This window comes from Netta rufina (assembly GCF_964035555.1).
Source record: "Netta rufina genome assembly, chromosome: Z".
In the NCBI taxonomy this organism is placed as follows: Eukaryota; Metazoa; Chordata; class Aves; order Anseriformes; family Anatidae; genus Netta; species Netta rufina.
Genome location: NC_140126.1, coordinates 26,464,777 through 26,477,247, shown reverse-complemented (window position 1 = coordinate 26,477,247; position 12,471 = coordinate 26,464,777). Strand labels below are relative to the sequence as shown.

The 12,471-nt window shown below is 38.8% G+C and overlaps 1 protein-coding gene across 5 annotated transcripts in view; it reads right to left on the bottom strand.

Moving 5' to 3' along the window:
• The window catches only part of JAK2 (Janus kinase 2), a 92,392-nt gene that overhangs the window by 58,831 nt on the left and 21,090 nt on the right, over positions 1-12,471 (bottom strand). Inside the window, exon 1 of one of the 5 annotated variants that reach the window (XM_084305498.1) lies at positions 10,833-10,892. The exons of 2 other annotated variants lie outside the window; for them this stretch is intronic. The gene's annotated coding sequence lies outside the window, so the exon portion shown is untranslated. Of the gene's footprint in view, positions 1-1,185; positions 1,240-3,882; positions 4,013-10,832; positions 10,893-12,471 lie in introns of those variants that run through there. 2 more of the 5 variants (XM_084305495.1, XM_084305496.1) reach the window with 2 other exon arrangements.

The following is a 12,471-nucleotide window of genomic DNA, read 5'->3' as shown; positions in this document are numbered from 1 at the left end:
GCATTGTATGAATTTAGATTTTCTACAAAGTAAATTCAATCTAGATAAGTTGCTGTACATTCGGATTTAAGATTTCTTTGGTATTGCAATGCCAAGTGAAAACCTAGTGAAGACTAACAATTAGCACTAAACCACCTAATTAGAAACCTGCCCACAAAAACAAACAAACGAAAAACACAGAACACTTTCCTCCTTGTCCCCCAACTTAGACCCTCAACAGATGCAATATGGCTAAAAATGTGCACTGTGCACAAAGCAGATCACATATGCAAGTCCTTATGGAATCAGGGCTTGGTTACCTAAGGAGACGCAATTAAAGACAAAGACCCTCTAAGACATCCAGGCCGCAATCTTGTGAGACAATGACAAAGGAACGGCTGAAAAAAAAGTGATCTCTGTAAATGGAAGTTTAATACTAATACTCCAAAACGCAAATCCATGTAAACGGATTCGAAAGCCTAAGAAATAGTGATTTAGAGTTCAATTACCACATCTATAAGAAAATAACAGAAAATGCTATATATAAGCATTATAATATGTTAAAAAAAAAGAATATGTTCTTTTTTTAAAAAAAACATATTTTAATGGTTTATGTTGTTGAACAGTTTATGATAGCAATGTTGACATTTTATCTTTATAATTCAGGAAAATGTACTGGCATGATAGTTTACTTAATGCTTCTTTAATCACCAATGGTCTGAGACCTCTCCACTTGTTCCCTATCTGAAATACCAGCCAGCTTCTGCAAAGATACAGCACTACATGCTTTGCCAAGATCACGTTATCTCTACAAACACAGATTGTCAGAAAAAAAATGGAAGCAAAAAAAAAAAAAACACAGCAGGACTCTGAAAGTAAATAAAGGTTCGTCATAAAATACACCATTAGCGTAGACTGCAAAACTCTGATGAAAATGATCAACTTGTTTAAAATGAAGGGCAAAAATAGAAGTCTAATTAAGGCAACCATATTTTCCCATTGCAACATTTAAAATACCCTGTGTTCTCTTGTAAATTAAAAAAACATCTGACTTTTCCTTTTGCACTGGAGAAGAAACAAATGCTCATCATATGCATCTAGTATTTACAGAGCTGTTTTGAATAAGATTATTCCAATTTGTTTGCTTTAAGTAAAAAGAAATTATTTGGAAATAAGATACATTTATAAAGAGCTTGCTATATCCACCTTGCATATTTTCCCAATTTCTAAGGTGATTGACGCTTTTTTCCATGATTCTTGATGTTAAATTCTGATAAAAACATTAAGAAACATTAAGGAAATTGCACAAAGCATGAGCATGAGAACTCTGCCCCAATAATTCAAAAAGCTCCATCAGGCTACCTGAAATAAATTCAAGAAAAAAAAAAACATAATGGAAAAGCAAGTAATGAGTCAAATAGAAAATACAGTGGCTGAAGATTAAAGCCATATGAATGCCTATCTGAAATACAATTTTTTGTTCTCTCAGAAATAAGAATATCAAAATACTGGAACAAACAGTCAAGAAAACAGTAGATTCTGTAGTTCTTGATTTTAAAATATCTCAAATAGATACACTGTTACAAAATAGGCTTCAGATAAACTCAAAGTACTGGGCTGCACTCAGAAGGAAATCCAAAATGTAACTGGTCTATGATACACAGAAGATCAGATAAGAAGATAGGGTGCTCTTTTCTGGATTTCAAAATGTGTCACTAGAGATTGTGATACTATCAGTTCCTTTACAAGAAGACATCGTAAAATAAAGATGAAATATTTATAGCATGACTGTATTTTTAAACTGATAAATTGTTTAATTGTTTATACCAAATTACATTTTAAAATTTCCACTGAACTTCTAAGAATTCAGCTATTCTTAAAAGTCTCTCTGATGACAGAAAATCAGAAAAAAATAATCAAGTCTCTCATTATATAAGCCAAATTCCAGCAAAGGCTTTGCCTCTGAGCCATTAACTTTGCGGTTTCCACCTACCTTTCAATTTCAGACGAGTTCCCACTACTCTAATGAAAATTCTGTGGATGTAACCACTCTGCAATGCCTTCCAAGACACATCAGTTCTTCCTGATAAATTCCACTCCCAGTTAGAAATCATGTTGTTTTATCCTTGCCTGAAGCTGTTATTTTCCCACCAACTGCCACTCTACAGTGGATGGAATATCCAGATCTACCTAATGTGATTTGCTCAAATGTTAGGGTACTATATTCTCTAGATAACAGAATGAGGAGGACTTTTTCCTAGATCAGTCTCAAAATCATGAACCACTTCAGTTTTCTATAGAACTTTTCAGCATAATATACAACACTTTTTTGCAGCTTTAACTCAGTTCTGACAAGCTACAATTGCAGATTTTGCTGCAAGGGTTACGAAGGAGCTGCTACAAATGAGTAGACCTTCATGGACTTCAAGAACCACATCCCAAGGCAAAACAGAAGACTAAGTATTAATACATAGCTATTGAAGAGATTACAACAAGCTATGACCATGATGCAATGATAAACTCAGCTAGCCCTCCCGAAAATGCCTGTCAAAGGCACTGAAGCCTTTTTGATTTATTTCGTTGAGTACACTTACTTTTAGTTAGATTTAATTAGAAACTGGATTCTAAATCTAAAAAACAAGACCATACATTACAGCCAAGGTTTTTTTGTTGTTGTTGTTTTGTTTTTGTTTGTTTGCTTGTTTTAAACTTGGAAACTGAACAGAGTAAGACACATCCCCAGATGAACTAGTCATTAAGACATTTTTGTGTACATGTTTGCAGATATAAGGCAAATTGCTGACACCCCCTGAAGTCAACTGGGAGTTTTACAAATGACCATAGTATCTAATCTTTACGAATATTTTGGGCTCCTGCAGATCTACCATACATATGCAACAAACCAAGAATAGCTATAAATACTGTTAGAATGTGTATATTTATAATATATTTACATTAGTATAAACACTAATAGTAATTAGATTTTGTCAGCAAGCTCAGTACATCTGATATCCTAAGCAAGAATTAAAATCATCTGAATGGACCACTTCTGACAAGGCATTTCAGTTGCTATAAATGGATATCCTGATACCCCTTCCTACCCTAAGTGTTTGCCACATCTGGTCACCTACCAGTAAATGATTTTTTAAATAGATTTTTTCATTTCTTAATTGGCACATAGCAAGGACTTTGACCGCCAGTACATGCAAGAAACATTCCACCCACACCTAGTTCCAAACCAAACATCAAGATATCCATCTGCCAATTCATCAAATAATAACTGAATTGAGTTTCATTTTGTTAAAGCAAATAAGAAGGTCACAGAGGAATTACATCCTTCTGCCCGGTACACAGACAAATGAAAAATGTACCAAAAAAAAGCACAAATCAGGAGAAGCCAGACTATGCCTTATTTTTTAAGGTCAGTGATAGCACGTATTTGGTATCAAATTTAAAAACAAAACATCACAATACAGCACTATTGTAATGAGAGAACACAATTCTGTCACTAACGGCCTCAGCTCCATCAGATTGCCTAGAATACTGTTAAAGATTACCTCCAATTTGCACAAGTGTGTAATGATGTATAGTTATTTTCATACTTCTAGTCTGCATTGCACTTCAGTACCAGTGTACTGAAAGCAGAAATATAAGGAGTCTGAATTATTTACCTAATTTCACACTGTGAGACACTGGTAGTAAATCAGATATAAAGACAACTCTTTGTCTCACAATATAGACAATAAAATGAATTTCTATTGTAAAGAAAAAACTACCTCATAATTCCGTTCAAGGAAGATGAATAGTTGAAAAATTAAGTAACACCACAAAGGAAGTGCTGTTGAAATCTCCAAACTGTTTAAACATTGCTAGAGAAAATCCATTTTAAAATTCAGCTCTTACCATAAGTCTCTCCATACACAAGGTCTCAGTTTCATTTTTCAGTCTTAGTATATAGAAGAAACCTCAATCAGGGGAAAGAAAAATAATCCTTCCTGAATGCACAAAGTTCAACAGAAAGGGCATGTGTAAGAAAAAAAATGAGCTAAACTGTACCAAAGAAAAAGCAGTAAGAGGGAAAGACGTAGATAGACGTTTAATATCTCAAAGCAAGGAATATAACAAGATAAATCTTGAAAACAGTTTGCAGAATCTTGTTCTCTATTACTCTTCAGAGTTCAGTAAAAAGAGAATTATGTAAGAAAAGCGACACTACTGTGAATATCTCTACCAAGGGGCTGTGGGTGTATTGTTCATTACGTAACAGATGACCAAAACATTCTTCATGCCTTCAGCAGGAACAGGATTCTTAGTGTTTCTGTGGTACTGATTCAGCCTAAACGCCCTAACTATGTAGGCTTAACTCTGCATTAAATAGCATTAAATTAAGCAAGGTCACAGAATTGGGCTCTTGTTATTTTTCCATTCCCATTCAGGACTGATGGGTTCTAAATGAAGTGAAAGTTTATCTCCTTTACCAGATGCTGTATCTGCTTCCCTCAAACTGTTCATAGACAGTATCACCACTTAACACTTGACCTCATCAACCTACTGGCATAAGTAGCATACGTCACCATGACCACATGTAAGGGCAGTACACAGTGGGACAGATCATGACAGTCACTTCAGACAGACAGTCAGAACTCAGTAGGGGGGTATATCAGTTTCTTTTTGAGAAAAGGAGTTAAGGTAGTTTGAAGACTCTCATAAACCATAAGGTTTGCTAGTGACCACGGTAGAAGCAAAGTAACAAAACAAGTGTCAGTGCACAATAGTCCTCTTCCACGCTTTGTTTTATCAGCCACATGCTTTTGTTGACAGCAAGACACTGTAATGTAAGGACTCATCCTCTGGCAGATGCTTCCATCTCACCTGATGCAGAATCTTTCTAAAGCCAAATTATCCATCTCTCAGAATATCTCCTGTTAGCTATGCATGCACAGCAGCTGAGTCACACACAAAGACCTCAGCAGGCATTGTGTCTGCTCACTGCCAGAAAGAAGAAAAAGAATGAGCAACAACAAGCAAATCCCTGGGCAAAAAGGAGAGATGAGAGCAAAGAGGATGGGATGACATGTAACAGAAACCAGCTATTACAGCAAAATGCAAAATCTTCCCCAGATAAAGACAGAGAATGCCTATCTCTAAGCAAAGATCAGCATGCCAAGTCTGAGCCCATAGGTCTCAGAAGACAGTGTTTTTTCTGCTCCCCCCATCCTTCCTCCTCTCCCCAAGCTTTCCCAGCAGAGAAGGCATTCTCTTTGCTCTCTTACCTTCCCATCTACAACTGCATAGAACCAGGTTCATACTTCTAACTGAAATCAATTTAAAACTAATTAAGTGACAGTGTATTACTAATTAAGTGACAAGCATAACCTCAGTACATGCAAAATGAAACAGATGATAGTGCATACACAGATGCAAAAAGCAGCCTGCTTGACCCCAGAAAGCACAAGAAAATACACAGTAGCTACTTAGCATGACCAGAAGTCTAGACTCAATTCAATTCCTGGAAAATTTCAGAAAAGAGGAAGGAAATGAAGGCATCCTGCCACAGTCAGCTTCTGCGAAAGCATTTGTTTTGTTAATGAAAACTTGGGAAGAAGTTTAAACTACTGCTGAGAAGAAGATAATTTCTCACAGTGATTACTTGCAGTGACAGATGCCAGATGGCTGAGATATTCCATGACGGGAAAGGAAGTAAAGGCAAGAGCCTCAGTTCAAGTGGAAGATAGAGACAGCACACTAAATTGGTGGTACAGAAATCAAGAAAGCTTGCACAAGGCGGTTGTTTGTCCCACTTTATCTCCAGCACCTCTACATTCCTGCCTTACACGAAAGCTTTTTCCTTCCCCTCCCTTCTCCAGCAGAGAAAGATTTGATCACATTGCAGAGCCTCAGTGGTTGGTGGTAAGGATCTTTATGGTGATAAGGATCTTTAAGCCAAGGATGGATTTCAGTCATCTACATTTACCCTCTCTAAACATGGGTAATAGTTGTGAGACATCTCCATAGCCACTAATGCCAAGTATAAAACTGCACATCCCCCTCCTGTAGCTGACATTTGCAGCCTGTTTTTCTTCTGATGGCAAAACAAATGAAACCTATGAAATCATATTTTAAACTGACAGAAAATGAGAAGCAGTAGAAAAGATATTTTTGAGAAACTCAGACTATCAGGGGTAATTCACGGGAGAAGGCTTAAAGGAATCTTCCAGTAGAACACTAGAGCAAGACTAAGCTAATGCAGATCTACAAATTAACTTATGGGATCATAGAACAGCTTGGGTTGGAAGGGACCTCAAAGACCACCCAGTTCCAACCGCCCTGACATGGACAGGGGCACCACCCACTAGATCAGGTTGCTCAGGGCCTCATCTAACCTGTCCTTGAACACCTCCAGGGATGGGGCATCCACAGCCTCTCTGGGCAGCCCGTGCCAGTGCCTCACCACCCTCTGAGTGAAAAATTTACTCATAACTTCTGAACCTTCTCACTGTTTTGTGCTGTGTGTAAAAAATAACAGTGAAGTTGACTGTTGCTCATCAACAAACTTGAGATAGTGGCACATGGATGTGTATTCCCAATGAGAGAACAAAGAATATTTAGAATATCAGCTGTTGACAAATGTATGTCTGTCACAGAGCCCACTGGTCTTACGGAAAGAAATCAGCAACACACTCCTCCAGAAGAGCAAATACTAAAGTCTGTGGTTCCAGCAACATCATGATCTACTACTCTCAGGCAGAATGCGCTGATGGGGAGGTAGCAGTATTTTTTTCATTCCACATGGGATGCACAATGATCCAAACTTGAAATGTTACTATGCATCTGCCTGTCCCTCAAACACCTACAGAGCAGAACAGAACTGAAGAAATGGTGCTGCAGAGACCAGCAGCTCTCATGTGGGAATTTCAGAGGTGGACAGTGAACTGTTCAAATTTTTCCTGGACAGCCTACACAAATATCTGCTCAGAAGGAACAGTTTTGCATCTTCTTGGACAAGGAATAACCTGCCTTTCCCCAGAGCTTTTACAATGTGCAGCCTGACACAAACGACTTTCAGCAAGGTGTGCCAACTATTTACATAAATCTTTGAAAAGGGGTGTAAAATGCATCAGTGCTTGCTAGCTGGTTTATTCTCCAGCCAAGCAGACACACAGCCAGCACTAAGAGTTCCAATGGGGTACTCACTGGTGGTGTTCTTCATGGCCAGCTTTCAGAGCAGCTCCCCACTCCCTCCTCTCTTGCCCCTGGGCTTCCACTCCCACCCCACCCTTGTTTTTGTAACACAAGTCTGGAGGCTTTGGTACCACAGGGAAGGCTGAGAGGTCGAAGCACAGGCTGAAGACATTTGGATGTTCAGAAGCACTGCAGGCATGGGCAACACAATTAGCTGATCCCCACCTGCTGATGCTAAATTAATATTGGTCTTTCTACAGCCTGAGTCCTCAGCCATGCGGTTCATTTAGGTTTGAGAGAGGCTGCATGACATCCAACACAGCAAACCCTCCCACACTCAGTGGTGTATGTTTCACCTATTCACTGAAGTGGCTGACAGAGTTAATTAAATGCACTTGTGGTACATCTCCTTCCCTGAGCTGCTTTACCTGTCATTATCATAATGTATGTGATGGATTTATGAGAAAGTAGAGGTAGGTACCTGCTGTTTAAGTAGCTCTTTTTTTGAGCCTTTGGAAAAAAACCTCTGAGACCTGCATTTTACCTCAAGCACTTGAGTACACTGTAACACTAGTGGTTTTTTTATTTTTAGTAACAGTAAATAGTTTTTACAAACAGTAGATATCACAGCAGGAGACAGTTCATTACAAATTATTTTGTGGTTATTTAATTTTCTTTCAGTTGACAGTACATGATGCAAATTTCTTACTGCCTAGATTCAGCTATCTAGTGCACAGGAACAGGAATTGGCACAGTGATGCCTGGTAAATTCCTAATTAAGACTTCTTTGGATGTTGCTCACAGCAGTTGGCAGAAGCCCAGTGACCACTGTAATCATACCAAACAAACAAACAAAAAAAAGCTGTTATGGTTTAAGAACTGATGGGCAGCTAAGCTCCACCACGCTGCTCTCTCACTTCCCCTCCTCAGAAGGACATGGTGAGGAAACACGATGAGAAAAAAAACTTGTGGGTTGAGATAAAGGGCAGTTCAATTCGAATTACAGAGTCACAGAATGGTTTGTGTTGGGAGGGACCTTAAACATCATCCAATTCCAACCTCCCTGGCATGGGCAGGGACACCTTCCACTAGACCAGCTTGCTCAAAGCTCCGTATTTGGGGCTAATTAAAGGAAGAATAGAAAAAGCCAAGGTCATGCAGGAACAACAGGAAAACAAATATTCTCTACTTTCATCAGCAAGCAATGTTCAGCCACTTCCTGGGAGGTTGGGTTTCAATATACATATCTGTGGCTTGGGAAGACAAACAGTTTCACGAGTCCCTCCTTTTCCTTTTTCCACTCCAACTTTTATTGCTGAGCACGACATCATATGGTATGCAATACCCCTTTGGCCAGCTGTCCTGGCTGTGTCCTCTCCCCATCTCTTGCCCACCCCCAGCATAGCGACCCTTGAGGGGGTTGGAGAGCCAGGCTCAGCGCTGTGCCAGCACCGCTCGGCAAGAGCCAAAACACTGGTGTGAGATCAGGGCTGCTCTGGCTACAAGTCCAGAGCACAGCACTGTATGGGCTGCTGTGGGGAAACTTAACTCCACCTCAGTCAGAGCCAGCACAGCAAGCTTTTGAAAAAAACTCTAATAGACTGTTATTGTGATGGCAAGCAATTCCTTCGTTGAGACTGAAGCTGTTCTATACTAGAACAGAGAGCACAAGAGAAATTAACTAGTGTTGTTGCAAGCCATTTTCAAATATGTGAACTTACAACAAGGATAACAAATGTGGGCCATAGTTGTTGAAAAGACACATAAAAGGCTGTTTTGTTTCCCGTGTTCTGCACTACAGCTATTGCCTAACAGCCTGCTTTTCATCCATTTTCAATGAAGTCTCAGGACATGCATATTCCTTGTTTAAAAAGCTAAACTCGTAAATGTTTGCTTCCTCCCATGTAAGCCCCTTCTCTCTTCTTTAATACCTCTTGATCTCTACAGTGCTAGGTGTTGCTTTTAATCTTAAAACGAAGGAGTATGAGCAAATATTTCTAGAAAACCTACACTCCGTGAAAACAATAGCTAACAATGAAAGAAATGCTCAATTCTTCACACTCACTGCTTATGGAACAGTTCTTTAGCCTATCGCTTCCACTAGTTTTAGCTATTCGAAGCATTAATTCTTTGTTTTCCTTGTGGACTGCTATATAACAACCATTCTGACATCTAGAAAACTAACTACAGTATTGAAATATCTTGAGAAAGTGTAGCTACAACAATCAAAGCTCTTTTGCATCTTTATGAAAATATATTTATAGCATTTTTGAAACAGTTTTGACTGTTTCCCCTGTTTACATGCAATGCAGTGAGTCATCTTTGGCTTTCCATAGCATTCTGGTCTTCACACACTTTTTGCTTACTGGCAGACATGAAGACTGCGTGTTTCAGAATCACCTGTAAGACCAGAAGTAGAGAGGTCTTTCCTCACAGCTTCAATGTTTTCCACATTGTGTGATTTCAAACTAGTTTTGCTTTGCAACTGATCACCAAGCAATTCTGTAACTTGTATTTTTTCTGCACACAAACAATAGGAGAACATGGTTTTCAGGATTAACCCTCTCTCAGTACAATTTTTCCAAACCATTCACTTGCCTGCTTGTTTCAGGAAAGGTAATTATGAACAGACCAAAGGCACAACTAATTCTTCTTCCAACAGTGGCCAAGAATGAATCCCCACAAACATGCACGTGAACAGGACAAGCCTGCAACAGTCCTTTACCAACATAGTTTCACAGGGATTTGACATTCACCAGCTTCTTAAACCCAGAAGAATACAAAATCATCTTTATGATCGTTATAAACAACACCAGAAAAGAGGTAGAACAAATGATTGTTTACGAAGTTATTTATAACTACTGAAGTTCTTGTTAACACCACATTCAAGACTTCCTCACATTCCTGTAGGTTCAGGATTAAGCTGTGATTAAGACAGCAGGGTATTTAATCATTTGCAGGAATTGCCTATATACATCCTACTCCCTTCTTTCTTTCCTGACTTTAGAAGAGTCAGCTTTTCTACAGTAAAGGTGTTTTGTCTGAGCATTAAGATCATTATTTTCCCCCTATATTTTACTTCACACTTAAACAACCTTGTACATTAAATTTTCCACCAGTATCATCAGTATCATTCCTATGTCACTGCCAAAAGCCTATAGCAGGGTTCTGGTAAGTTTAAAAAAAAAAAAAAGCCCACATTCCCACATTTCATTTTCTTATGTCAGTTTTGAGAGAAAAGTGACTGACATGATGAAAATTTCTACTATTATGTTATTATTATATATTTTTTTGGTTAAAACGTTTTTTTAAGAAGAAAAAGATTAATTTTATTTTTTGAAAAAAAAAACTTCTGAAGTGAAATAAGATATATTTTTACACAGATGGATTAAATTAGCCTGAACTGTCTGATCAATCTGTGACTATAGTGAACATTAAAGACTGTTGCCAATTCCAAGCATATTTTATGCAAAATTATTAATACAAAACATTTCCAACTTAACACAAATAAACCAAATTCATAATCTGTTGGGCTTTCACCTGTATGAAGAAGAGATTCTTATGCTGCTGTACAATGCTCTATGCCCTGCTCTTAGCATCTATAGTATTCATCACTTCCTTTCCAATCCTCAGCTCCCAATCATTTCAATCCCTTATTGTAATATCCGCACCTATAAACAAACAGCTCTCTATAGTATTCTTCACAGCCTTCTTTCCACTTTCCACTTCTGACCCTTAGTCAGCTTTTTTATCTCATCTTTCCTCTACAATCACACAGTTCTACCCATCAGATATTCCACGCTTCACTCCATCAGCTCTTGCCAATTCTCATTGGATCTCCTTTCTTATCTGTTGTTAGTCTAGTCGTACACTGGACACTTGCTATTGTAAGAACACTCCCTGATATAAGATGGACATAAAACTATTATAAAAATATTATATCCAAAGAACACTGTAAGTGTGTTCAAAGGAGAGCAAGGGCTACAGGGATGGTGAAGGGTCTAGAGGGCAAGATGTATGAGGAGCAGCTGAGGGTCTTTGTTTTGTTCAGCCCCGAGCAGAGCAGGCTGAGGGGAGGCCTCATGGCGGCCTGCAGCTCCCTCAGGAGGGGAGCGGAGGGGCAGGCGCTGAGCTCTGCTCTCTGGGGACAGCGACAGGACCCGAGGGGACGGCATGGAGCTGGGACAGGGGAGGGTCAGGCTGGGGGTTAGGGACAGGTTCTTCACTCGGAGGTTGGTTGGGCACTGGGACAGGCTCCCCAGGGCAGCGGGCACAGCATTGAGCCTGATGGAGTTCAAGAAGTGTTTGGACAATGCTCTTAGACACATGGTCTGATTTTTGCTGGTGCTGTGCAGAGCCAGGAGTTGGATTCAATGATCCTTGTGGGTCCCTTCAACTCAGGATATTTTGTGAAAGTTATTGAATTTCTCTGCTTACCCCTTTACTTGTCCCCTTTTCAATACATACAACCATCCCACATTAGCCCTCTCACTCTCACCTCACTTCAGCATCTCAACTAACTTCTGCTTCCACTCAAACTGAGCACCTTAACAGTATTACAGTTTTCTACTAATCGTGATCTTATTTTATTTAGTTTCATATAGTTATAACTTTGTTTCAATTCTAACTTCTAAGGCAGATGATGATGGCCTTTCTGAGGCCACTAATACAAGTTTGAGCACTACTCAGTTTCAAAAATGTACCCATTTTTCTGCTCACAAAAAACAATGGCATGGAAAAATAAGAGCTAACATATTCTTACTGGGATATTTCTAATCTGCAAAGCAGATTCAACTTTTTAATCCATTTCCCTGTTATAAAAGAACTACACATAACACTTCAGTTAAACACATATCTATCTATACAGGTTCAGCAGGCTTTTGCAAGGATTTCTTTAGTTTCCACTATATTCCACTTCAACAAACGTTTTAGAGACTGCTACGCATTCTAACTAAAGCCTCAAAGCATTAATTGGTTATTCAAGCAAACATTTTGTGTAAGAAAATACATTGTTTCCATACAGGAGCAAAAACAAAAGTTGCAACTATTATGCATGAAGATGCCAAATGCCAATACCATGTAAATTAATAACAAGAAATGATAGTTTGAAAGGGGCCTCTGGTGGTCATTTGGTCCAATACCCCTGCTTAAAGTAGGGTAAAACTGTGCCAGGCTCAAAAACCTGTCTAGTGAAGTTTTTAATATCTTCAAAGATGGATATTTCACAACCACTTTGAACAATTTGTTTCAACATTTGACCAACCTCAAAAAATTTTTTTGAAAAAAAAAATAATACCTCACAAAAATATC